Raw genomic sequence first — 27,259 nt, 5'->3', positions numbered from 1 at the left:
CATGATAGTTTCAGGTCAGCAATGACCAGCATGATTATGTCAGCCTTGACAAAGGGTCAGCAATGACCAGCATGATAGAGTTTAAGGTCAGCAATGACCAGCCTTGACATGTCAGCCTTGACATGGGGTCAGCACTGACCGGCATTATAGAGTTTAAGGTCAGCAATGACCAGCATGAATATGACAGCCTTGACATAGGGCAGCACTGAGCTTAATCAGCTGTGGATGAAAGTCAGCATTGACGTGCACTGATAGCATTACAGCTATGTGGCTATGAATTTAGGATGAAAGGACAGCAAGACCTGCAGAGTTAGCACGACAATTATCACAGCCCAATAAAATCCCCAAAAATGTTAAATTGTTGTGCTTTTTTTTTTTTTTTTTTTTCCTTCCCTCTCCATTATCAGAATCTATATTTATTATTAATAAAAATGACATAGCGGAAGAAGCTGAGCACTTGACTAATTTTAATAGACCACCACCACCAGTCATATGCAAGCTTACCTAAGCTTTAGAGATCTTTGAGCATTGATGATAGCCATTGCATCAGGACGCACGTAGGAGGCATATGCAGAAGATGACCAACGGCCCATCTGTTGAAGGGATGCTGTTGAAATGCCCTGTAAGGCCGCAGACGTTGCTGCACCAATCCGAAACGAATGCCCTGAGTATTGCTTTGGGGGTACATACAGCAGGCATATGCGAAACTGACCAATGGCCCATTTGCTGAAGGGAGGCTGATGATTCCCCTGGCAAGGCTGCGGAGTTTGCAGAACATAGGCAGGTTTATTATTAATATATTATTATTATTAAGCTATGACCTGAAAGTTAAAGATTAGAGAAGGCATCCGTTAATGAAAAACAAAAGAGCACCCATGAAGCTAATATTAGTTACCAAGATAAGCTTTGCAAGCATTAGATCAGAGCATTTAGATTATGAGAGCAAGCTGCCGAGACTGAAGGTCAGCAATGACCTGCACAGTTAGCCAGCAGTGGCCCAAAGGTCAGCAATGAACCTCGCCATGAGAAGCAACATCATAGTGTGAATTCCCTTAAAAGTGACACCATGACACAACGATAGAACTGAAAGCAAATTAAATTAATAGAAGACCTGTAAAAAGCTGTGATTCTCTTAAAAGTGACACCATGACATGACAAGTGTATGAGTGTGCTGCTTCACAACTTTAACGCGGCTGCTGAAAGCTTAGGACAAACGTAATTATTAGAATGCTGGATGAAATGCAAAATTGTGAGTGCCATGACTGACTAGCTTAACATATTTTATATTGTACAATGCTGGAATGAACAAGAGCACAATGATCAAGAGCAAAGCAATAGGTTGCATGTAAAATTAACTTTACATGATGCAAGGGGGATTTGAGAATGACTCATGGATGTTGACAACTATAGAATTATTATAGCCTGCTTAGAAGTTGCAGCATCAACAGACGAATTAGCCAGCAATGACTAAAAGCCTGCAATGATCTGAGAAATTATTATGATTGCAGCCAGCAATGGCCAACAGGTCAGCAATGACCTAAACAGATATTCATTTAGCCTGCAATAGACAACCAGCAATGACGGGGCAGCAAAGTTCCTTTTATAAAATGTGATTGAATTTCATTGAATTCCAGAAAACTATCTTCATAATGAATAGCTTTAAGCCAGTGAACTTGCAAAAATCCAAGACTATGAAAAACTCTGAGCTGAAAATGATGCAACTGCTGTTTATTCATTTGCTTTTAAATATATACTGAAAGCCAGGCAAGTGTGTTTTTGGATTGCAGGTTGAAGAGAGCGTTCATCCAGATTACTGATTCGGCCTGCTTGCAAGAACACAATTTAAGTAAAGAATAAACCATACAAACAATTTGATGTGGCATATGAGGATTACATGCATGAATGCCAGCTGCTGAAGCTGGTTTATCAATGGAGTGAAAAAAGCCTCTACAATGATGCACATCATCATGAAGCCATTAGCAGCATGTGAGCTTCCCAATGTGAATTAACACCAGTCACTGAAGCTGGCTGCAGACAAGAATATGAGGGCAAGAGACAACACTCTTTATGCTTTAAACAACTGCCCTGGTGCCATTTTGGCTTGAACCAATGGGCCACACTAGGATGATAATAGCGACATGGCATCCACTCAGAGGTGGTCTTCTATGAACCAAAATGGCAGATTGCTGCTGTTGCAATTGAATGACACTTCTTACAGATTTCTGGCAAGACGGCATTCGCTTCTCCTCTTTGACTGTTCAGACCCGAATCCGTCCGGAGCATGTTATAAATATAGTCACGTTATAAACAACTAACCAACGCTGGTGGCCCTTAAGGAAACAATGATGCTCGACATAGTTAAAAGTTATACAATTTGGTCATTCAGTGGCATTTTACCGCCATGAAAAGTAATGTTAGCTGCTAGCATTAGCCACAGTAGCCGACTACCCATACTGCATTACATTATCCAACACCCGAACGCTCACGTTGCTTTTAATGCATAAAACAAAGCCGACATACAATGATTCACATTGAAGAACACCACGTGTAAAACCACCGTAACGTAACGAAGTACCAAAAATCCATTCAATTGAGGCCCCACAAAAAGCAGGTTTGAACCCATAGAGGGCACCTTGTGAAACTGATAAAGATTGTAGAATATCTAGCAGTTTGGTCTCAGATGTGAAATTCTGGCCAGAATTCTAAACAAACCACCCCAAAAACCATATATTGGTTAAAGCTGGAAAAATGTTTTGGGGTTAGTTAGAAACATTAATGACATGATAAACTGCTAGGCAAGATAACGCACAAATTTAGAATGCAAAATGAAAATTGCAAATGTGACTCAGAGAATGTAGCCTATGAGCTGCTTGCTGCAAGGAAATACATTTAAGTTAGAATTTGACCATACAAACAATTACATTTATGATGCTATGAGAATTACAGGACTCATGTCTTGCGTAGGTTTAATAATGTGATTGAATGAGATACTGAATAAACCCAATCAACGTGTGAGCTTCCATGCTGCGTGTGACTTCCATGCTGTATGAATGAAGCCTGCTGCTGAGGCATGTGCCTTGCGAATGCTGAATACTACCCGACCAGAAAAACGCTTGAAACGGAGCATGAACTACATCTCCCAGCATGCTCGGTGCTGCTCTGGTCTCTTGAGTACTCACGTCACCTTCAACATTACCCGGAAATGCAAGCTGCGGTGTTTTGATAAGAAATTCGTGTGAAAAATAGGAATACCTTGCTTCTGCGTGAGATAACTTTGCATCTGGCAATCTTGGATTAGACAAAGCAAGGAGTTTCAAGGACTGCTACTGCCGACTGGATTTTCAGTGACCAGGAGGAATCTCCCTGCTTTAGTGCTGAATGAAATGCAGCAACCACGTCGAGGGACGAGAGGCACATCATTCAATCATGCATCGCCCGAGAATTAGAGTGGCTACAAACTTTAACAACAGCGCGACCAGCAACGCTTGATTACGTCATTTGCAGACTGCAACGATTTAGCAGGTAAGCCTGCCTTGCAGCATGATAACATTTAGCAAAGCCGAACTGAGCAGAACACATTTCCTTGATATGAAGCAGCGGTGTGAAGCGACATATAGTAGTATAAGTCACTACAGGATCGAACAGATCCTCAGAATCGCTCATGGTGAGTTGAACCAATGCAAAATACACCGACAGCAAAATATATGTAGCGAGCAATCGCCATACAACCTGATGCGAGCCTGACAGCAGCGATGATTGAGAGGCTGAATGAGACAGAAACAAGCATATTTAAGGAACCCGCCTCCAAGCAATTGGCTTACGACTGGGTTGTGGAGCAACGTGATAGGGTGAGAGGTGATCAGAGCAGTGATGTGACACTATGCAATTGGTTAACAGAGACTGGGCGGCAACCAGCTGATTGTTCATTGAAACCCAGAAATTGACAGCTTATTATGATCTTGTGAGTAGATTGAAGAGTGGAGATATAAAGTGCATTAAAGAAGTGTAAAAGATATTATAGTCTTCCTGCTTGAACTTACGTTGAGAACTACATAAGTCACATGATTTTAGATGGGTCAAAGTAATATTTCCGGTGTATCTTTCCATTCTATGGCAAGACGAGTTGTAAAATATTGTCATGTCATGGTGTTTTGGGGTCAATAATAAACTAAATAGATTTTGTTATTTTTCTATAATTTTTTGGGGTAGTGCTATTTCACATTGAAGTCAACGGGGAGAGGCTTGTGTTTTCCCCATAAAAGGGGGCGGGAACATGTGCCGCCTACAAAATGACATATTGCCGATCTGATGTATAAGATGCGAAGTTGTGACATCATCAGTGATGTCATAAGAGGCCAGCTCGACGAGCCTACTCATACCAGCTGGGGGCGGAGTTTCTGCAGGCAGAGAACAGATATTTCTGAGCTGTGGACAACATATAGAGAAGCTAAGCACTGTCCATCTACTTATATTACCGAGATTATAATTATATACAAAGTGGGTTGAAAATCAGCAAAGCAAGTCATACAGTAGTCTACTAAACTCAAAACATTTGTTAAACAAATCAAACAGAATTTGGGATAACTTCAGTGATTTACCAATTTGGTAACACTTTCTCTGAAGCCCATGTCGATAACGCATTATAAACATGCTTATAATGCGTTATAATCTGCTAAAGCATTGCATACCTATTATAGTCATAAGCACTCATACATGTTCATAATGCTGTATAACTATAATCATAACACAGTATAAAGCATTTTATATTGACTTATATAAGGTCATCTCCCTCAGTCTCTCTCGTGACTTTGTGTGTGTGTGAGTGAATTTCTGACATCACTGATGATGTCATCGGTGGGATTTATGACATCACTGATGATGTCATCAGTGGGACAGAGAAATGGTCGCTGCTCGGCCTTGCCCACAGCTCGGCTGCTGTGTGGCCTTTCCTGCCGTATTGGTGCGTGCACAATGTCTCCTTTGCTCTCTCTGTCTCTCCCCCTCTCTCTCCCTCTCCTCAGTCTCTCTCCCTCTCCCTCAGTCTCTCTCGTGGCTTTGTGTGTGTGTGAGTGAATTTATGACATCACTGATGATGTTTGATTGATTGATTGAATACTTTATTGACACAAAGGTAAGTACAACAAGGAAAAAAGTGCCTTTACGGTTGGTCAAATGGATAAAACACAAGAAAGCCAAAGGCTTGTTTCCATTGTGGTCCATATGTCATCAGTGGGATTCATGACATCACTGATGATGTCATCAGTGGGATTCATGACATCACTGATGATGTCCTCAGTGGGATTTAGGACATCTCTGATGAATTTATGTCATCAGTGGGACAGACAGAGAAACAAACAGACAGAGCCCTAGCTCCCATTTATATACTGACGATGATGATGATAATTACATAATCACTGATGACATCACATCATTAGGTAATTAGTAGGCTAATCAGGCTCCGTCAGGTCACCCGCTCGTGTGCTCTTTACACCCCCTGAAAGTTTCAGCCTGATCGCACATAAAACGACATAGCTGTGGCCGGCACAAAAATTTAAACAGAGAACAGACAGAGAACAGAGAAAGAACAGAGAACAGAGCCCACACTGGCAAATGTATAGTTAAGATAACACGTATAGGCTAGATATTTATGTTACATTTACAACTGGACCTTTGAGGGCAACAATAATGTGGTCCAGGATGAAATTGAGTTTGACACCCCTGGGTGTGTCCACTGTTTTCTGTTGGGCACTTTGTACCAAGCCTGTTTGTTCAAGTGCTTTGTAACTAACGGACTTGAATGTTGTGACTCCGGTTTGGTTGTGTTAAGCAATATGTGCACACACATAGGCCTACCCAGAGATGGGCAGTATTTTAAATACATGTATTTCAAATACGTATTTCAAATACATTTGTGTATTTTGTAATTTGTATTTGGCTGGACCGAGAAAAATAAGATGTAATTTGTATCAAGATACTTTCAGACCTTGTATTTTGTGTATTTTAAATACATTTGCACACTTGAATCTGTACAGATTTCACATTTACTATGGTGAGCTTTCGGTCGGCAAGACCTTCATCAGATCATCAGAGTCTTGCCGACCGAAAGCTCACCATAATAAATGTGAAATCTGTACAGATTCAAGTGTGCGGAAATTCCTTTTATATTTGTAACTCTAGTTATTTTTCCAGCACCTTGGCCGAGACTTGGCTGGGTCGAGCGGTGGCCCTCCCTTAGACGTGTATTTTAAATACATAAAATACTTTTTTCTTTAATTTTATGTCATTTTATTCTCAAATTGACACATTCTTACCATTGACACAGGTTTAAACTGTGGAGAAAAATGTTTTGACATGTCACTTCTACTCTACCTCTGATTGGCTTACCCTCAGAACAAACTCAACCACAAATCAGAGGCAGAGTACGGTGGGTCTTGAGTCAGACTTCACATCACTTCTACGTCTAGTATGAAGCCTTGTATTGGTGGAAATTCCCCCAGAGATAAATTACTAATATAAATTGATGATTAGATATTGCATGCACTGGCCTATTTGCAAATTAAACGGTTTACTGCATATTCAAACCAGTGTGTCATATTAGAAAGACACAACTAATTATCTTCTTAATTAAAATTTGAAAAGTGGGTGGCAGTGTGTGTGGCGGCAGTGTGGGTCATGATTGTGATGTCATCAGTGATGTCATCAGTGATGTCACTTGATCAATTGTGATGTCATCAGTGATGTCACTCAAGCAACTGTTTGCCCAACTGTGATGTCACTCAGGCAGTTGTGATGTCATCAGTGATGTCACTCGAGCAACTCTGATGTAGTATGAGCCGATGGCGCACATTTGCACGATGGCACCAAGGTGGGTGGGCGGTGTCTGTCTGTCTGTCAGTCATGATTTTGGGAGCCCGTGGAGCCGGCCATAACTGCAGCCATGGCACATCATCTCCAGGGATACTGTTATGATGTCAGATATCTAGGGAATTGATGAATTGACTAATTGTTGCAGCTCTTTATCGGTTTGTATCTGAAATACTTTTTCAGACCAGTATTTTCTATTTGTATTGTGATACATTTTTTGAGCAAGTATTTGTAATTTGTATCAAAATACTTTATGATATATTTTCGCCCATCTCTGGGCCTACCAATCTGTCCTTCAACATTATGTTTTATTCTATACTATAGAATAAAACACATCTGTCTACTATATAACCTATAGTAATCTGAGCTATATAATTCACCAACTAAATAATGGTCTGAAATGAATGCAGTAGCCTAGGCTCCAATAATTTCAAGTTGTATTTGTCAAATGCACAGTAGGCCTATAACACATACAAGGTCATTCTGAACAATGCAATTATTGGGACAAGGCCAGCAACAACTAGCCTACCGGTAGCCTATAAGAAAAAGAAAATGTCAGATAATGAAATCAGCTATCAAAAATAGCAAAAATAAATGTATTATTAGAGCATTAATAGCAGTTCCAGAGACAGTAAGAATGGATAATATGGTAGAATAAGAGCATTAAATATGATATAAAGTGTGGCAGTGTTTATGGATATCTATATGGATTCACAGTAATGAACAACATGATGTAGCCTACAGTAAAGAGATTTAAAAAAAAATCAAAGATTATTTTTCCACAAGAGGCTGAGTGAGGAGGGGTAGCCTGTAAGAATAAGAGTATAGGTAGCCTATTCATAAATATGAACTGTGGGAGTGCCGATGGATGTCACAATGCAGCCTACTGTAGGCTATATGAATTTAGATTTCCCCGCATATAGCTATTCCTATTATAAGCTAATAGTAGCCTCGGCAATAGCTGCAGTTGAGCTTGTGATACAAACTAATCATCGTTGTCTCTTTAATTGGGGGGGGGGGTTTCTGGCGGGAGGGGGAGTGCATGGTGGATGGGTTCATCTCGCTGTCTGAAGCATCATCGCCCTGAACAGAGAGAGAGAGATACTACATCAGATTACTCTGAAATTTTCTGGGTGACCCCCCGGGGTGGAGTACTATGAGTCTGAAGTGGAATGGTTCAATAATAACAGGTAGTTTTCTATCAATATTCCTCCAAATGTACATGTAAAGCAGTGAAAAATCAATATTTAAAAGGCTTTTATTCTGAAATGCTACATCAGATTGTTATGAATTTTTTTGGGTGACCCCCCAGGGTGGAGTACTATGAGTCTGAAGTGGAATGGTTCAATAATAACAGGTAGTTTTCTATCAATATTCCTCCAAATGTACATGTAATGCAGTGAAAAATCAATATTTAGAAGGCTTTTATTGTGAAATGCTACATCAGATTGTTATGAAATTGTAATTATTTTGTAATAACAGGCAGTTTCCTTGAACTATCCATTTGAATGTTCAGAAAACAGTGAAAAGAAAAAAAAGTAGGCTTTTACTTTGAAATTGTACATCAACTCTCATAGCGTGCAATTAAGCAATATAGCATGAGAGCTAGTGTGTTGTGGCAAATATATCCCGCTGATCAGTTGTTATCCCACGAGGCTGATCAGTTGTTATCCCACGAGGCCTGCGGCCTCGTGGGATAACAACTGATCAGCGGGATATATGCCACAACACACGCTGCTCGAGTGCTATATTGCTTTTATAAAACGGTTTCCAAGTATGATAATATAAATATAATAATAATACTATAAGTCCGACTGGCATGGTATTCTGATAGAGTCAGTTGAAACACTACTGTAAGGTGGGACCTCTAGCAAGAAGATAGACGTGCGGGTGATTTGATTGGATCGTTCTGGAGACTGAAGTTGACATTGGCCAATCCTGGCGCTTGCTGAGAAGCTGAGAGCTTTCTGGAAACCCCGACAGGCAGCTCGAGCGCAGCGCTGCATTCTCAGCGCTTGCTGAGAAGCTGAGTGCTTTCTGCAAAGCCCGACACCAACTAACGTTACGGGGTTAAATGCGGGGTTAAATGCGGGGTTAACAGACTTTTTTTTGCAAAGAAGACATTAGCCCGCATCTATTCTTGTACAAAACATAATTTTCTGCGAAGTATTAGTAAAGTTATAAGCGAAGATCGATTCACAAGGATCTGACAGCTGTCTCCGCCATTTGTTTTTTTTGAGGTAACCAAAGGCTTTTAGTAAGAGAGTTGCCATGGCAACCAATGGGTTATTGGATTTATACAATGGCTGTGAACCAATCAGATTGCTTGATTTGAGAGAGCCGTTTTATAATTGTAATTATAATATGTAAAAATTAGAACATTTAATTAGTATAGATTTGTTCTGGGAGTGCGCTTTTATTTTGAAATCAGTTCTCGCACGCTTTTACAGTAATGCCTAGTATATACACGCACCACAAAACAAGTGGGGGCTAGAATGACAGTGCTTTCCGAGGTGAGGGCTGGCTTGACTGCAGTTCGGTGCCTGTGCCGGAGGTGTGCCTCGCAGTGCCTCGCTCGACTAATATCTCGCCCAAGCACACTGAAAGAAAGTGCGCCACGGAGACGCTTCTGGTGTCTGATCCGCTCCAGTGCTCCGCTCTGGGAGTCTGTCTGTCACGGAATGATGAATCCAGTTTAGCGCCTAATGTCAACAGAAGTGACGAACGCTCACGCCCTCAGGCTTTGATTGGCTGGAAGGGCAGCATCAGAGGCTGTGAGCCAGACTTCTGTGAAGTCAGCAACAATAAGCATTTCTGGTGGCCGTTTTTCAAAGTAAAAGAGCCTTTTTATACAAGCCTAGAGCCTAGAGAGCACACATAAGCCATTGAAAAATGATAAATTTACACAGTGAATCTAAGTTAAGCATTTAAACGAAGCTATACAATACAAATTATGACAATAACTGTTCCAATAACATAGAGAACGTTCTTCTCAGTATCTAAATATGTATGTAGTATGTTGTATGTAGGTATGTCCACGTATGTCCTGTTTGTTTTGGGGACTACGGATGGAAATTAGCCTCGTGCCATGTGCAACGTGTTCGAGCCTCGTGCTCGAGTCTCGTGCTAAATCCGGCAATTTTTACACTCTGATTATGTTCTTTGTGTCCATTAATTTTGCACTGTCCCGTCTAAATAAACAAATCAACTGTCAACTGTCAACTGTCAAATAGATAAATACTGTTCACTGGACTGCATAGCCTTTACAAATTGGACACTGGACACCCCCGTGTCCAAGGTGTCGGCACAATCGATAGAAACAAAACAAGAGCTATTTTCCCTTAAAGCTGAGTATGAGGAGCTTTCAACATTGAAAGCTGAAAATAGCCTAATAAGACTCAAACAAAACTTTTATGACCAGGGGGAAAAACCAGGTAAGTTATTAGCCTGGCAAATTAAAAAATTGAACTCAGAAAGAGCCATAAATGCCATTAGGAATGAACAAGGGGATATAACCACAGATCCTATGGAAATAAACCAAACTTTTGTTTCGTTCTACAAAGCCCTGTATCAGTCAGAGTGTCCAACAAACCCAGTAAACCAGAATGCTTTTTTAGATAGACTAGAAATCCCCCGTATCCCTGAAGATACGAAAATGGAGCTGGACAAGGAATTAGATATTGAGGATGTGACCAACGCTATTCTTAACATGAAGGGCGGTAAAGCGGAGGGACCCGATGGGATCCCGATAGACATTTATAAATTATTTAAAGAAAAATTAATGGCCCCACTATTAGATATGTACGAGGAGTCCTTTAAACAAGGCTATCTCCCCCCTCTATTACGAAGTGCACTGATCACTCTTATTCTGAAGCCAGGTAAACCATCAACAGAATGCGGTTCCTACAGACCAATTTCTCTTTTAAACTCAGATGCAAAGATAATTGCTAAAGCCCTAGCTATGAGACTGGATAAGGTTTTACCAACCATGATACATGGAGATCAAAACGGCTTTGTAAAGAACCGTCAGGGGTTCCACAATGTGAGGAGGGTGCTTAACATAATTCATGCATGTAATGGGTCCCCTGACACTGCCATCTTGTCGTTGGATGCAGAAAAAGCGTTCGATAGAGTCGAATGGCCCTATTTGCTGGAAGTGCTTAAATGTTTTGGCTTTGGTGACTACTTTCTCAAATGGGTTGAAATTCTGTTTGTTGATTCCTCGGCTGAAGTATTTACGAATACCATAATTTCACAACCGTTTAGGCTGTTCCGTGGTTCGAGACAAGGTTCGCCAATTTCACCATTATTATTCGTAATAGCCATGGAACCGTTGGCAATGGCAATAAGGTCGTATCCTTCAATCTGTGGGATTAAAACAGGGATTTTAGAACATCATCTTGCATTATATGCGGATGATACTATCATTTTTTTGTCAGAGCTTGGAAAATCAATACCATCCCTTCTAAAGTTGATCAATCAATTCGGTAGCTTCTCTGGGTTTAAGGTGAACAAAGATAAATCATCTATTATGTTTCTGAATGAACAAGAAAGGAGAAATCCATTGATTCCCCACCCATTTGTAAATGCTATGGGAGGGTTTACATATCTGGGTATTAAAATAACGCCTGAGATAAGAACACTTAGTCCAGCTAATTATGAACCCATGTTTACTAGAGTCTCGGAAGATGTTTCAAGATGGGCAACATTGCCTTTGTCTATAATTGGAAGAATAAATGTAATTAAAATGAATATAGTACCAAAATTCTTATATATATTTCAGTCTATTCCTTTGGCACCGCCACCATTTTTTTTCACAAGGGTCAGAAAATTGCTCTCAAATTTTATTTGGAATAATAGGAAGCCAAGACTCAGACTGTCTCTTTTATATCTGCCTTACGATAGGGGAGGGCTGCAGTTACCAAACTTACAGTGGTACTATTGGGCTGCTCAGTTGAGGGCTGCAATGTTTTGGTTTTCTGAGGTTGACCTGCCCTGGTTGCAAATTGAATTAATGTCTGCAAGTGGTTTGAGGTTGGATAGTTTTCTATACTCTGCTCCCCTTAAGAAATTAAGGAAAAACACTCTTAACCCCTTTGTGGAAAACACTATTGTTGTCTGGCATGAAGTTCATAAATATATGGGAGACACCCCTGTGCTATCTTGTTTCTCACCAATTTGGGGCAATGAATACTTCAGCGCGGCCAAGAAAGACATGGGATTTAAAAATTGGTTAGGTAAAGGCATAGTTAAGTTACTGGATCTTTATAAAGATAATAATCTAATGTCATTTGATGAGCTGAAAGTGAAGCATGATTTACCAGAAAGGCACCTTTTCAAGTATTTTCAACTTAGAAGTTTTATTTTGACACGACTTAACAATTCTGTACAACAACCTCCTATGTCCACACTAGAAATATTCTCAACAGGAAATTGTTATGGTAAAGGACAGATCACTTACTTATATAATATGTTTGTGGGTAATCACAAGGACAGCACGGAAAGTAAGAGACAGGAGTGGATGCATGATTTACAAGAGGACATTTTAGATTGTGAATGGGGTTTAATATGCTCAAAAGCACAAACGCAAACAATCAATACTCGATTGAGATTGATACAATATAATTGGATAATGAGAACCTACATCACCCCAGTAAAGTTAAGTAAATTTGATTCGAATATTCCGGATACTTGTTATAAATGTAATCATCAAGGTACTTTGTTTCATTGCTTGTGGGAGTGTAGTGGGATTCAACGATTTTGGAGCTCGGTGACAACTTATGTCTCCAGGATTACCTCCACACCACTGCCACTGTGTCCTAAATTGTGTATATTAGGCATCTACCCTGTCAATTGCTCTTTAAATAACAGAGAAAGGAAAATGGTTGATTTGTGCTTATTACAGGCCAGACGTTCAATTGGTTTGTGTTGGAAGAATGTTGGGTGCCCATCTCTAGGTCAGTGGTTGAAAAATCTAACATCTAGTCTAGCTCTGGAGAAACTTACTTATATGATTAGGAAGAAAATGACAGAATTTTATGGCATTTGGGAAATGTTTCTGGAATTTGTTAAAAATGGTGACATTGAAGAGGCATTGGAAGGGTGATTGAATGTGAAATAGGCTATTGTAAATGATATGTGCGGGGTGTATATATAATTGTGATGGTACCTACAGTTGATTCAACTTATTTATTTGTGTTACTTTTATTTAATTCTTGCATTGTCCTTTTTACTTTTACTTTTTATACTGCCACAGGGTTGGGGGGGGGTTATAAAAGATGTATGTAAGATGTATGATGAGAATACATGTACAGTAATTACATGCAAAACCAATAAATATATGGTTATAAAAAATAAATAAAAAAGGTGTCGGCACAAACCATATATGCACACGCTGGGGTAGACTTCCTCTATGACATCGCACTGTCAGCTAAGTAAGCCTAAGTCTAAGTAAGTAACTAAGTCTCTGCACTGCTCTCATGTAACTTTTGAGTGAGCAGCTTGACACTAATGTAATTAAAAGTTACTGTGTACGCACTGTTACAAATGCATGCCATTCTGGAGCAAATTGTTGGATTTTATTTCATGTTCCTTTTTGTGAGACTGACTTTGTTAGCGCTTGCCTCCCTCTAGTGGCAAAAAGAAATATGACCATGTTGAGGAGGGTAAAAATGGCACCACCATGACAACTGATTGGAGCCTTTTAACTCATTGCAACTCTCTTTGGTTTCAGCTGTGCCTCCCATCGGCTGCCTGTCAAGTGCTTTAAACAGACTAGACTCCTGGGATCCTGTTGCAGATGGAATCAAATGAGTGAGTGGGTATATCTCTGGCCAGCTTTAGCATCAATGTGTTTTCTGTCTATTTTTCCTTTTCTGTTGCATGCCTTCATCACTGTGATGCTAGCAGTGTTGGGAAAGTTACTTTCAAAATGTAATATACTACATATTACTAGTTACTTTCATTTGAAAGTAATAAGTTACTTTACAATATTACTGTCTATGTAGAGTAACTCGTTACTTATTTCACTACATTTGCATTACTTTTACCAAAACTACAGCAGCCGCAGAATGACATTGCCGCCCCGGAACCATCCCGACAAATAAGTTCAACCGCCTTGAAGTCAGTGTAAACAATCCAAAATTCTAAATGTTATTCTTTTCCTTTTTTATTGTCATCTATAGTGGTAATTTGCATAAAAACAAACAGTTTGAATAGGAAATTGTATCTTTTTGAAATATGTGCTTTGATTTATTTATTTTAACTCAATTTGTAACTTGAGTTACTTGACAAAGTAACTAAATCATATTACTGAAATCCTATACGTAATAAGTTATATTACTGAGTTACTGCTAAAAGTAATATATTATTAATTAATACACAGGACAAGATGTTACTATCCCTTGTGCCAAAATCTGAGGAAAAACACATTTAGAAGCCCAATCCAGAATAAAACAAGCTAACAGGCTAACAAACTAATAAACAAGACACAAATCACCAGTTACCTACCCTAGCCAACAGCAGTATGAAGCATGTCATTGGGGTTTTCAAGTGGGCACCTTCCTTCACCGATGTTTCGTTAAGTTAGGCCCACGACACCTCAAGAAGGCTTAACGGTGTAATCCAGCGTCCTGGAAACACCCCCCTCCATGCTACCACCGCACAACTGCATATTACCTCACTATCTAAGCCTAGCTATCCAGGTTGGTTCGGTATGACATTCCTAACTACACCACCACTGTCAATGATTCAGCCCTGTTGATGGGGACCGTTAATCATGACCAACAACAAACAATCAATCTTACCTTAGCGAGCTCCCCAGCTAGCATGTTTCCTCCTTATCCACAGCCATTCACTTGCTCGTTCTGCTGCCCGAGACATGTTGCTAACCGCAAGTTTCAGGCTCCGTCCCCGAATGCCCAACTCAGTTAGTAAGGCAATAATGGACTTTGCCACAAAACCACGGCAGCCCACCTCTACAGGCCGCACTCGAGCCCTCCAACCTCGCTGCTCTGCCTCTGCTGCCATTTCAGCATACCTAGCTTTCTTGCGCTCATAAGCCTCCTCAACTCGATCTTCCCACGGGACTGTGAGTTCGATAAAATAAACTCTCTTCTCTACCTCAGACCACAGTAACAAGTCCGGACGTAGCCGGCCAAGCCGGGTGCTAACTATATATGCTGGGATGACTAGCTGTTTATTTAAGTCAACCCTCATTTCCCAGGCTCCACCTACACTTAGCTGCCCTAACTTGTGCCTGACCTTAATTGGTCTAATCTTTTCTCCCTCACGTACAAATTTGATCTGTCTAGTCTCTTTGCTAGCAACTAGAGAATTTACTTCTAGCCGCTTTTCCTCAACTGCAGCTGCCAAACATTTCAACACCTGGTTGTGACGCCAGGTGTATCGCCCCTGGGAGAGACTGACCTTACACCCTGACAGTATATGCCTCAGTGTACATACACTAGAACACAACGGGCAGGCACCATCCTCGCCCAACCACTGATTTAAGTTCTGGGGAGATGGCAGCACATCATAAGTAGCCCCTAGAATAAATCTAATTCTGCTGGCCTCCATGCTCCACAACTCTCTCCACTTCAACTTTCTCTTCTCTACACTCTCCCAGTTCACCCACTGTCCTTGCTTTGCCTGCGACACTGCCTTAGTACATCTTACTGCCTCCTCTTGCCTATGTACTTCTTCAACTACCATCTTCCTCTTTTCTATTACTGATGCCTTGTTCCACACAGGTTTCCCTATGCACAGCCCTAAGCCTCCACGCCCATGCTGCACCTGACCTATGATATCCCTGTGTCTAAGAGCTGACAGTGCTTGCTGTACTGCCTCCTTTGGGTTCCACTTCCTCCCTGTTTTAACTGTGGGCGCTACACTCCTAACCACTGGATCCTTTGACTGAGTCAGAGTCATTTCCAGTCTAACCTTAGCACACTTGAACTCCTCTGTCAGGCTAGATAATGGCAATTCCAATATGCCTTTCCCATATAAGGCTACACTGCTTAGGCAGCGTGGGACTCCGAGCCATTTTCTAATGAATGAGTTAATCATCCTTTATAGCTTTTCTACCTTTGAAAGGGGAACCTCATACACTGTCAGTGGCCACATCAACCGAGGCAACAATCCAAACAGCAAACACCACAACTTTAACTTTCCTGGGAGCCCTGACTTGTCTATACTTGAAATACCTTGAATCATTTCCTGCCTCACCTCCTCAAACTGTCCCTTATCACTAAGACTTGCATCATACCATCTTCCCAAACTCTTGACTGGTTTCTCTAACACTGTAGGCACCACCTCATCATTTATAACAAACTTCTTACCTACTACCCTCCCTTTAATGATTGAAATACTCCTGGACTTACTTGGCTTCACTTTCATTCTAGCCCACTGCAGATTACTATTGAACTTATCCAACAATCTGCTAGTACATGGAGCGGTTGACGTCATAGTCGTCATGTCATCCATGTATGCCCTAATTGGAGGGAGCCGCAGCCCTCCCTGCAGCCTTTCTCCACCCACTACCCATTTTGAAGCCCTAATAATGATCTCCATTGCCATGGTAAAAGCTAATGGGGAAATTGTACACCCTGCCATAATGCCTATCTCCAGCTGCTGCCAAGCTGTAGTGTACTCTGCTGTGGTAAAGCAGAACTGAATATCTAAGAAGTAGGCTTTAACTAAGCTCTTTATACTACCTGGCACTCTAAAGAAATCAAAGGCCTCCCATAACAGACTATGCGGCACTGACCCGAAAGCATTAGCCAGGTCCAAGAATACTACATGCAGGTCTCTCTTCTCACGCCTAGCTGACTGGATTTGGTGCCAGATCATGCTGGTGTGCTCTAAGCACCCGGAGAAGCCGGGAATTCCTGCCTTTTGCACCGAAGTATCTATTAGCCTATTCTTTTCTAGGTAACTAGACAGCCTCTGTGCCACAACACTAAAGAAAACCTTCCCTTCAACATTAAGTAGACTGATAGGTCTAAACTGACTTATCTCTAACGAGTCCCTTTCTTTAGGAATGAAGATTCCCCCTGCTCTGCGCCACGCCTTAGGAATAACCTGCTTCTTCCAGACTACCTTCATCAGCTTCCATAGAAACTGCAACACATCTGGAGCACTCTTATACAGCCGGTAGGGGACTCCATTAGGACCTGGGGCTGAAGAGGCCCTTGCACGTCTCACTACTTCTTGAACTTCTTTCCACCTTGGTGGGCTATCATCACACTGGCTCTATTTCACCAATAGGTGGAATATCAGCTGGGACTGTGATCTCTCTAAACCTTTCCCTATCTTTGTGAACCTCCTCCAAATATTTCTCAAGCTTCTGCTTAGGTACCATAAGGCTACCATTCTTTTCCTTACTAAACAATGACTTCACAAATCTAAATGGATCCTTATAGAATGCTATTCTAGCTCTCTCTTTCTTTTTCCTAATGCTCTCTGCTCTTCTTAAAACTGCCAACCGCTCCCTCACATCTGACTGCAAGCAATCAATGCCTTCCTTCTCAACCTCTGTAGCTTTCCTCCACTGCCTCTTAAGCTGTCTTCTCTCCTGGATAAGTCTATCTATCTCTTGTTGGCACCTAGATTTAACTACCTCACCCTCTAGTTTCTTCCTTTTCTCAAAGACGCCAAACCTTTCCTTACCATAATCATAAATACGATCTCCCATTTTCTCCAACTTACTCTCAGCAGTTCCTTTAAGCTTCTCTAACATCCTAACCAAATCACTATTGATATCTTCCCACTTCCTACTTTCCGCTGCACCTGGCCACTTAACTCTAGGCTTCTGACCGCTAATCTTCTCCCTTTTTGGCTGGCTGGCCTCTCTGCTTTCCTCGGTGCTAGGACCTGCCTCAACATCAGGGGTGCTGATGTCCTGCGAGCTGTGGGTTACTTCCTGTCGCTGGACTTCACCCGACTGACTTGATAAACTTCTTAAGAAATAATTATCAATGCGGGGTCCCTGTGTTCCCTCTACCAAGCACCTCTTCCTGCCTTGATGGATTCTAAGGCCCCTCAAAGTTGTTACCTTCTGCCAGCCACACAAGCAAACCTGACGCTTCTTTCCATCTACATCTGAACTAGTGGCTTCCACTGACATGTTTTCCCTACTCATAGTCAAGTCCGTTCCAGAGGCAATAACCGTGTCAACCATAGGTGAATCATCTTCCGCCCCCGCTCTCGCAGACTCTAGGGGTGTTTTTTCATAATTTTGTTTCGTAGCAAGTTTGGGTGTAACCACTGGCCTATTGGCCTTGGCTACTGCCACAATGAGCAACTAACCCATTGCAGCCCCGGTGGGGTCTAATCCCTCCTGTCAGCTGTCTTTCCATGCTGTCACTAGGTCTTTCCCTAGTTGTCAGCTGCACTATTCACAACAGTCACTAGCCTAAGCTAGCTTTAGTATTAATTAATACACAGGACAAGATGTTACTATCCCTTGTGCCAAAATCCGATGAAAAACACATTTAGAAGCCCAATCCAGAATAAAACAAGCTAACAGGCTAACAAACTAACATGTAATATGTTACTTTTGTAATGAGTTACTACCCCCAACACTGGATGCTAGAGAGCCAAAGTGAACGTCACTTCCTGCTTCAGCACTTTACCAGAGATTTTCATCCCCCATTTATTTTCCCATAGACATTTCGTAAAATGCTTATACAAATAGTTTTACTTGGTCAACCCAAACGGTTCAGATAGAAACAGGAGAGACCACATAACATTTCACTCAGACCAAAACCTTAAAAAAAATTGGATTTAAAGAAAACGTTTTTTTCAACAATGTTTTTTTTTTTTTTTCCTAGTGAAATGTTCTATGGTCTCTCCCAATTCTAAATATAGCTGAACCGTTTGGTTTGACGAAGTAAAAAAAAAAGTGACCGTTGTCTGTGGGTGGGGGGCAGTGTCTGTCATGATAGACCCTTTTCACAGCTGCCATTTTCTGTCTAAAAGGCAGGATAAATATGTAGTATGAAGCGATGGCTGACACATCCCCTGAAACGAGTGCGCCAGGCTACAGCAGAGGAACTGTCCGAGGTGCTGAAACAGCCAGAGCGCGCGGAGGCACAGGCCGTTGCTGTCCGTGGTACTAGGCAGCCATCCCATGCTAAGCGGAGCAGCGGGAGAAAGCAGCCTCTGAAAACACAGTGACATAATTCTTTGCTAATTCCTTATGATCTTCTGCACCTGGTTGGCCGCCTATATAATCATCTCTGCTTTCAGACACCGTTGCTGCTCGTTGAACCACTGCTGCTGTGTCACTGCCTGTTCCTGCCTGAGTTCCTCTGTGAAATGATTCTCTGGACTGAGTCTGCTTCCTGGGGAACCTTTTGAGCCTCTGGACTGTTCCTGCCTGCCTCATGATCCTTTTAGTTTATTGTCAGCCGCCCGACACTGTTTAGGCTGGTTTCACTCTTTTCTTGTTTATTTTTGTGAACTTTGAAAGTCTCAGTAAAAGACTTAAAACTGACTTTGACTCTGTCGTCTCTGCTCCTGGGTTCAATATCACAGCATTACAATGGCGCACAGTTGCATGATGGTGCCCAGGTGGGTGGGTGGTGTCTGTCTGTCAGTCATGATTTTGGGAGGCTGCAGAGCGGGCGATTTCCATAGCTGCAGCCATGGCGCATCATCTCCAGAGTCTCCACCCTAGGACGTAGTTGTTAAAATGTGAAGTTGTGTGTGTGTGTGTATATATATATATATATATATACTGTATAAATAGGGTGAATCCCAATTCCCATCTTAACCCTCAGTCTAAAAAATCTGCGCTCCCGCATAGTGCTAGTGCTGTCCCGATTCGCAGAGTGTTAAGTTAAGGGTGGAGTTTAAAGGCTGACTCTCACTACAAGAACAGCTTCTTCCCAACCACCATCAGCCTCACAAACAAGGCCCGTAAGCCCCTTCCACCAAGATCCCTACCAACACCCCCCACAAACCCAACCACCTCCTCCTCCTGAACTCAGCTGAATCCCCCCCACTGACATGAAACCCCCCACCACACGCAGAGATGGGCGAAAATACATCATAAAGTATTTTGATACAAATTACAAATACTAAATTACAAAAATCCTACTAATCATAGTTTGTATCATTTTAATAAAGAGCTACTCATTTATTTATTATCTCCGCGAGGAGATTATGAGATTGTCGCTGTCAGTGCGTCTGTCTGTCTGTGCGTCTGTGCGTGCGTGTGTTCCTGTGCGTGCGTGTGTTCCTTGTGTGTTCCTCCCGGATCTCCAGAACCGTTGGTCGGATCTACTTTAAACTTTAGGAGTGTACTAAGGAGTACGTGACGGAGAACAGTGACCTGTTTTCGTGCAATTCGGCATAGCGCCACCTACTGGCAACACAACAAGTGATTTATCTTGAGAACCCCTCGTCCGATCAACTTCAAATTCGGGGAGTGCGCTTAGGGGGACCCAACAGAGTGCAGGGAGCTGAATTCCAGGCAATTCGGCATAGCGCCACCTACTGGCAACAAATTAAACATCTTGCAATTCACCTTAGCACCACCTACTTGCAACAAAAAATGCTTATCTCAACAACTCTTTCCCGGGGTTTCTCCGAGAAAATTCCGCCCACACAGGTGCAAGAGAGGTGACCTGTAGCTAAAAATAGTAAAAAAGTATCAAAACATACTGTCAACTCTAAGTAGGGGTGTCACGATACACTCAGTTCACGATACGATACGTATCACGATACTGGGTTCACGATAACGATACGATACGATACGATTTTAACAATATTTTTTTTAACTTGAATAATGACAATATATGACTGGAAAAGTAGTATTTTATTTGAAATGCACAAATACAAAACATGCTGTTGTGGGAAATTGTTATTACAATAACAACTAGAAAAAACATGAGATTGGAGATAAGGCTTATCTTGAAATAGAATGAGTTACACCGTCACTTAGATTTACTTTGAACTAAAAGGTTTCTCAGCAGTATAAATTCTCATTATGCATCTTCAGTTTTTCTTCAAACTCAAACAACAAGACTTTTCTTAGTCTATTTTTATGCATCTTCAGTTTTTCCTGTCAAGTAAACAGTTTTGCCAGAAACTCAATTGAATGGTTTCTCTCCTGTATAACTTCTCATGTGTCTCTTCAGAGACTTGTTCAACTGAACTACTTTCCACACATTGAACTTCAACAAACAAAGACGTTTCTTTGTCTATTTTTGAAGAAAAAAAAAAAAAAAAAAAAAATCTTCACGATATGAGATTTCATCTCAACGATACATATCGTGACGTTTTACTATCGCGAAATTTCGTGGGACGATATATTGTGACACCCCTAACTCTAAGTGAACTTTCATTGTGTGTGTGTGGGTGGGTGTGTGTGTGTGTGCAGGCGCGGACTGCATAATCGGGCACGTCGGGCAAATGGCCGGTGGCCTGGCCTGGCCTGACCTGCAAAAAAAAATAAAAAATTGTGTGCCTGCAGTAAGGCCACTCACTGAACAGCAGGCCAGGCGCCGCCTACTGGTTTACTAGTGTTTTTATTACTTTATTAGTTAGTCTGAAGTAATAATTCAAACTCAAACTTCAAAAACAATACTTCTTCAAACGGCCCAAATCTGGCTTCAAACGGCCCAAATTGGGCTTCAAATGGCCCAAATTGGGCTTCAAATGGCCCAAATGTGGCTTCAAACGACCCAAATTGGGCTTCAAACTGCCTAAATTGGGCTTCAAACGGCCAATTCTTTTTTGCCGGCGCCCGCGTCGGCCCGTATCGGCCTGGCCTGCTTGGTATCTAATGCCCAGCCTGAATTATGATCCCTGTGTGTGGGTGTGTGTGTGTGTGTGTGTGTGTGTGTGTGTGTGTGTGTGTGTGTGTGTGTGTCAGAATGCAATGTTTACTAGAAAATACCAATATGTCTAACATTTTCAAAGAAAGAAATTGTCTAAATTTCACTTCTGACCCCTTTTAGCCTCCACTTTCAATGGCCGGGTCAAATTGACCCGAAGACCATGGGTGTTATATGTTGATGCGGGGGGGGGGGGGGGGGGGTAGCAAATGCATGAAATGTACCATTTTCATACCACATGTTTAGTACAGTAAATGAGCCAAGCAGAAGAAGTTTCATAGAGAAAAAAATATTTTAACATACTTTTCCTTGATGTTGAAATTCTAAAACGGGTCAGATTGACCCGAAGACCATGCGAGGGTTAAAGTATAACAGCTGCTTCTACCAGAACTTTACACCATATTTTCCCCTCGGCGCTACACCCGGCGTTAACCACTTAGCCACACCTTTTAAGCGTAGAATTATGCACAACTCTGGTCATTGGTGAACTGCATTTACGCAATGACATTCTTCCTTTCGAAGCTCCGATCCACTCCATCCATGTCCGGGTTTTGGCTGCATGGTGTCATCTCTTCATGCCAATTCGGATATCTCAGCACATCACAGATCATAGCCTGAATAAAACAATTCAACATACAGCCAGGCAAATACAGATCTGTTCAACAAGGCTGATGCGGTCTCCCTGTAGCCTACAATAGAACATTAACTATCGGTGACATTCCTGATAGCATCCAATTCCATGATCTTTATGTTGTAAACACATAACTTTACCAATAGTGAACAAGCACCCCCACTCGGCTCATTCAGGACAGGCTTGTACTTGTAGGCTACCTGCTGCTCCTGCACATCACAGCACAGGCTAAATGATGCGACATAAATATAGCCTACATCATCCACTACAATAAACCAACACCCCCCACTGCAGAGAGCCCTCAGCTTGCAGAACAACTGAATGGATTCTACTGCCGGTTTGATAAGCCTTTCACACATGAGCTTCATCTACATCTTTCTGCCCTTTTATGTTGCTCCTATCCAATTTCTCTCTCTCATCCCCAACATAAATGTCCCTGTCCCACTGTGATTGTCCCACAGTGACATCATCAGTGATCCGTGATGTCATAAATCCCACTCTGACATCATCAGTGATGTCATAAATCCCACTGACGTCATCAGTGATGTCATAAATACCACTGCTGACTGATGTAATAAATGGTGTCATAAATCCCAGTGAGTGACATCACTGAAGAGGATCATTAGCTCCTGAGAAAAGGGCTATGACTGCTGCTGAGAAAAAGCGAGATCCATGGGCCAGGGAAGGTGCTGAAGCTCCTCCAGCCAAGAAACCCACGACTGATGTCATAAATCCCACTGATCACATCATCAGTGATGTCATAAATCTGACATCATCAGTGATCCTGGTCTCATTGGCCACACAGCAGCCGAATTGCAGGCAAGGCCGCGCAGCGGCCGAGCTGTGAATGCGAGCTGCAGGGTCAGCTTGGCGAGCTGCAGGGGCAGCTCAGCCAGCTGCAGGACGGGCGAGTCTAGGAATCGAGCGCGCGTAGCACGCAAGATTCTCAGTTATACAAAAACCCCAATTGTCCTGTCCTCTCTTAAAATTTGATATAAATTCCGACGTCATTTCAATTTCTCTTCTGCCTCAACTTTAGGTCCTATAACCTCTAACCATCTATTTCCTGCTTCTTTAGACTCTCCCTTTTCTTTATGGAAATCCAAAGGAATCACCTCCTTCTGTGATTTATATCAGAATAACATATTTCCTACTTTTCTATCCCTTCCAAGGAAATTTGACTTGCCACGTTCACATCTCTTCAGATATTTTCAGATACGTCACTGTGTAACCTCTCAGTTCTGCTCTTTCCCTTCTTTACCAACTCTGCTTCCTTGGGAGGAATTACTTCATCTTTCATTCAATCAGAGATCACTTATATCTCAGATTTACTCCTCCATGATGTCATTTAACAACAAATATGTTGTGAAAGCTAAATCAGCCTGGGAGGAGGAAATAGGTATTGAATCAGTTCTCTGATGATTGGTGGGCTGGAGCAGTTGATACGGTTAGTTCTACAACGTCTGGGTCTCATAGAATTCAAGGTGCTGCACAGGCTCCATTATTCTAAAGCCAGACTGTCACAAATCTATCCCAATGTAGTCAATGTGCCAAACTTAGTCCTATTTCTGTCCCAATCTCTGTTAATTTTGGGACATATTCTTTAAAACCCTATCCGACATCTTAGGAATCGAGCTGCAGCCGTGTCCCCTGATTGCTATTTTTTGCGTTCCTGGTATTACTTTAAATTTGCGCACCAAACACCTACTGTAGACATAATCGCCTTTTCCTCCCTCCTCGCACGAAGGAGAATCTTACTATCTTGGAAATCACCTGGTCCCCCATCAGCAGCTTCATGGTTAGAGGACATGATGAGTTTCCTTAAACTAGAAAAAAGTTATCACTAAAAGGTGCTGTTGGAAAATTCACTGATAGATGGGAACCCTTTGTAAATAGCCTCCAGAGGCTTCCAGCTGAGCAGCAGGTGTATCTCACCTTCGTTTTTCTTGTTTGTTTGTGTGTGTGTGTGTGTGTGTGTGTGTGTTTTTTTTTTTTGCCCTTTTCCTTATCACCTCCCGCCCCCATTTAATTCCTGTATGTATGTGTGTGTGTGTGTGTGTGTGGGGGGGGGGGGTTACATGTTAATCGGTGTGTTAAAAGGAGACGGGGGAGGGGGGGGGATTAATATTGAATGTCGATCTATGTATGTCTTTTCTTTCTTTTCTTTTCCTTTGTCTGAGTCTGTTCGTCTGTTTTGTTTTGTTTCAAAAAACTGAAAATAAAATATGTGAAGAGATAAACCGGTAACCCTTTATTTTACAGGTACCCTAGTTACACATGGACTATTTGTAATTACACATGAACACAAAATGTAATTACATAGTAATTACCAATAGTTATAAATTACGTTCATATGTAGTTACATCGTAACGAACCTCTAAAATGGAGTGAGCCTGTTCAACTGTAGTTCATATGTAGTTACATGCTGCCAGACCTGTAAAATGGAGTGAGTCTGTTCCATTGTAGTTTATATGTAGTTACATGCTACCAGAGCTGTAAAATGGAGAGTCTGTTCCATTGTAGTTTATATGTAGTTATATTGTAACGGACCTGTAAAATGGAGTGAGTCTGTTCAACTGTAGTTCATATGTAGTTAAATGCTACCAGACCTGTAAAATGGAGTGAGTCGATTTTATACAGTACTTCATATGTATTTACATAGTACCAGAAGTTCAACAGTAGTTCATATGTAATTACATAGTAACAGACCTGTAACATTAAGCGAGTCTATGATATACTTAACACATTGAATGCCAGCCATGTTTTCATTCCTGTAGGTAAGTTGTGCCAGGGGTGTTTTTGACGATTCTGGCTCATTTTAGAGACAGCCGAGGATTCTTTTCTGTTAAGAATTCATGAACACCAATCATCTAAAAATAACTAATAGAATGTGTGCTTTCTCTGTCTAAAAGAGTTAGTTTGCAGAGTTAGTAGTTATGTAGATATTAGCCGTTGAGTACAGCATGGTTTCAGCGTCTGGAAATTTATTCAGAGATAAATGGCTTTTTGTGAAACAGTCACTTTAACCATTCATTTTTGGCATCAGTAAGACCGTCAGACATTCTAAACAATAGTTTTGAACAGTAATTTCCTCCATAACAACAGGAAACACCCCTCTCATTCAAACTCCCTCCTCCCTCCTCCCTCCTCCCTCCTCCCTCCTCCCTCCGCTGTACAGCGGGCGTGTCAGAAGCGCTTTTGCTGCTGCCTGCCTGTGTGCCTGCCTGCCTGCTTGCCTGCATGCAGACGCTCCTTGTGCGAGTCAAGATGGGCCGGGGAATGCGTGGGCGATGGGCAGATGTTGATTCTGGCCTTTCTGAGGTGTTTCAAAGTGTGTTTCACCTATGATCTATTTTGCAAATCGCTCTCCGCTCTCTGTGTGCTGCTGCCGGTGCGCGGCCGCTCTCAGGCAAGACAAGTCTGTTACTGTAAAATCGCCACGGCATTTCCTTGAACGGCTTGGTCCCGCGGCAGTTTTTTCTTTGATTTCGGTCGTCTGGGGGAGCACTGTCAACACTTAGTGGGTCGGTAAAATAGATTATACACATTATCTTGCTCCAATAGTGATCTCGAAGATGTAAAAGCGGTTGATTGATGTCCCACTGTCAAAAAAAAAAAATCTTTATGTAAGACGAGTTAGTCCGTCCTTGGCACTTAAGCGCTGGATTATGTAAGACGAATTAGTCCGTCTCTGGCACTTAATGTGTTAATATGTATTTACATAGTACCAGACAAGTTCAAAATTAAATGCACAATAACAACTCTTGAATTTTTGATCTCCAAAGACCAAGAAGGGGTGGGGTTATCTGTGAACCAGGTATACCTGGTAGTTGCACCCTCAGGAGGTTTTGGAGCACAAAACACTAGGCCCAAACAGAAAGAAATGGTCAAGGTTCAATGATGTTTATTATAGAATATATAATGCTTCCCCTTCTTCTATGACAACTTTGCTCCGTTGCAGCACCTCACTGACACTTTCTGCTCCTCTCCATCAAGGATCTTTATTGTCATTCCAAAACCTGAGACATGAAAGGAAACAAAATGAGAACTCAGGGTCAGGGCCGTAACCAGGGTTCCGAAATAGGGGAGGTCCCGCGCCGCCGGAAAAAATTTGGGGGTTTTCCCCCCCCTTTTTTAGCCATATTTAGAGTAATATATCATTTTAAATCAACATTAGGATTATACTGTTGTGATGTCATTATTCAGTATATTCTCTTTCATGTCACCACCTGCTCAGCTCTCCTGTCAACATAATTGTAACTAACAAACACAAACTGTTTTAGCCAAATTCATATCAAAATGACACCTACAAACACAGGTACACAACCCAAGCCGTACACAACACACAAAGTCATCATCGATAATAAAAAAAAACATACAGAGGGACATTTATTTATTCCTGATAGGAACGATTGAAAAATAAAATAAAATATATTATGTTGTTTTTAACTTTACACCACCTCTTTTTGTTACTTATTGGGTCATGAAACTGAAACCATGCATATAGCCACCTGCATACCTGACTTCGGGAGCTTGGCAATTGGCATCATGCATGATTAGCCAGTAGCATCCCAACGTGTCACACAGGTAACATTACTTAAGAGACAGACTAGACACTTACTTTCTTGGTTGTTGCTAAAAAATCTGTCAGTGTCACTCACTGTCTGTCGTTCACTCGCTCACTGTCTCGCAGCTCGCTCACCTTCAATTATCTCGCCAGGCAGACAGACAGTCATCACTCACCACCATGCTGCTGCTCTCTCGGAATCAAGTTACCGCGGACGCGGCGTCAGATGACTTCCTGCCTGACCTGCCTTTCGTTTCAAAATAAAAGCGATCCCGTGTTTTTCATGCTTTTCCATGCAGATTGTTTTATAAAAAAAAAAAAAATCTTTTTTTTTCTTCTCTGAAATATTAGGGG

The sequence above is a fragment of the Poromitra crassiceps genome (genome assembly GCF_964638095.1).
Source record: "Poromitra crassiceps genome assembly, chromosome: 5".
In the NCBI taxonomy this organism is placed as follows: domain Eukaryota; kingdom Metazoa; phylum Chordata; class Actinopteri; order Beryciformes; family Melamphaidae; genus Poromitra; species Poromitra crassiceps.
Note: the sequence above shows the minus strand (reverse complement) of the source record.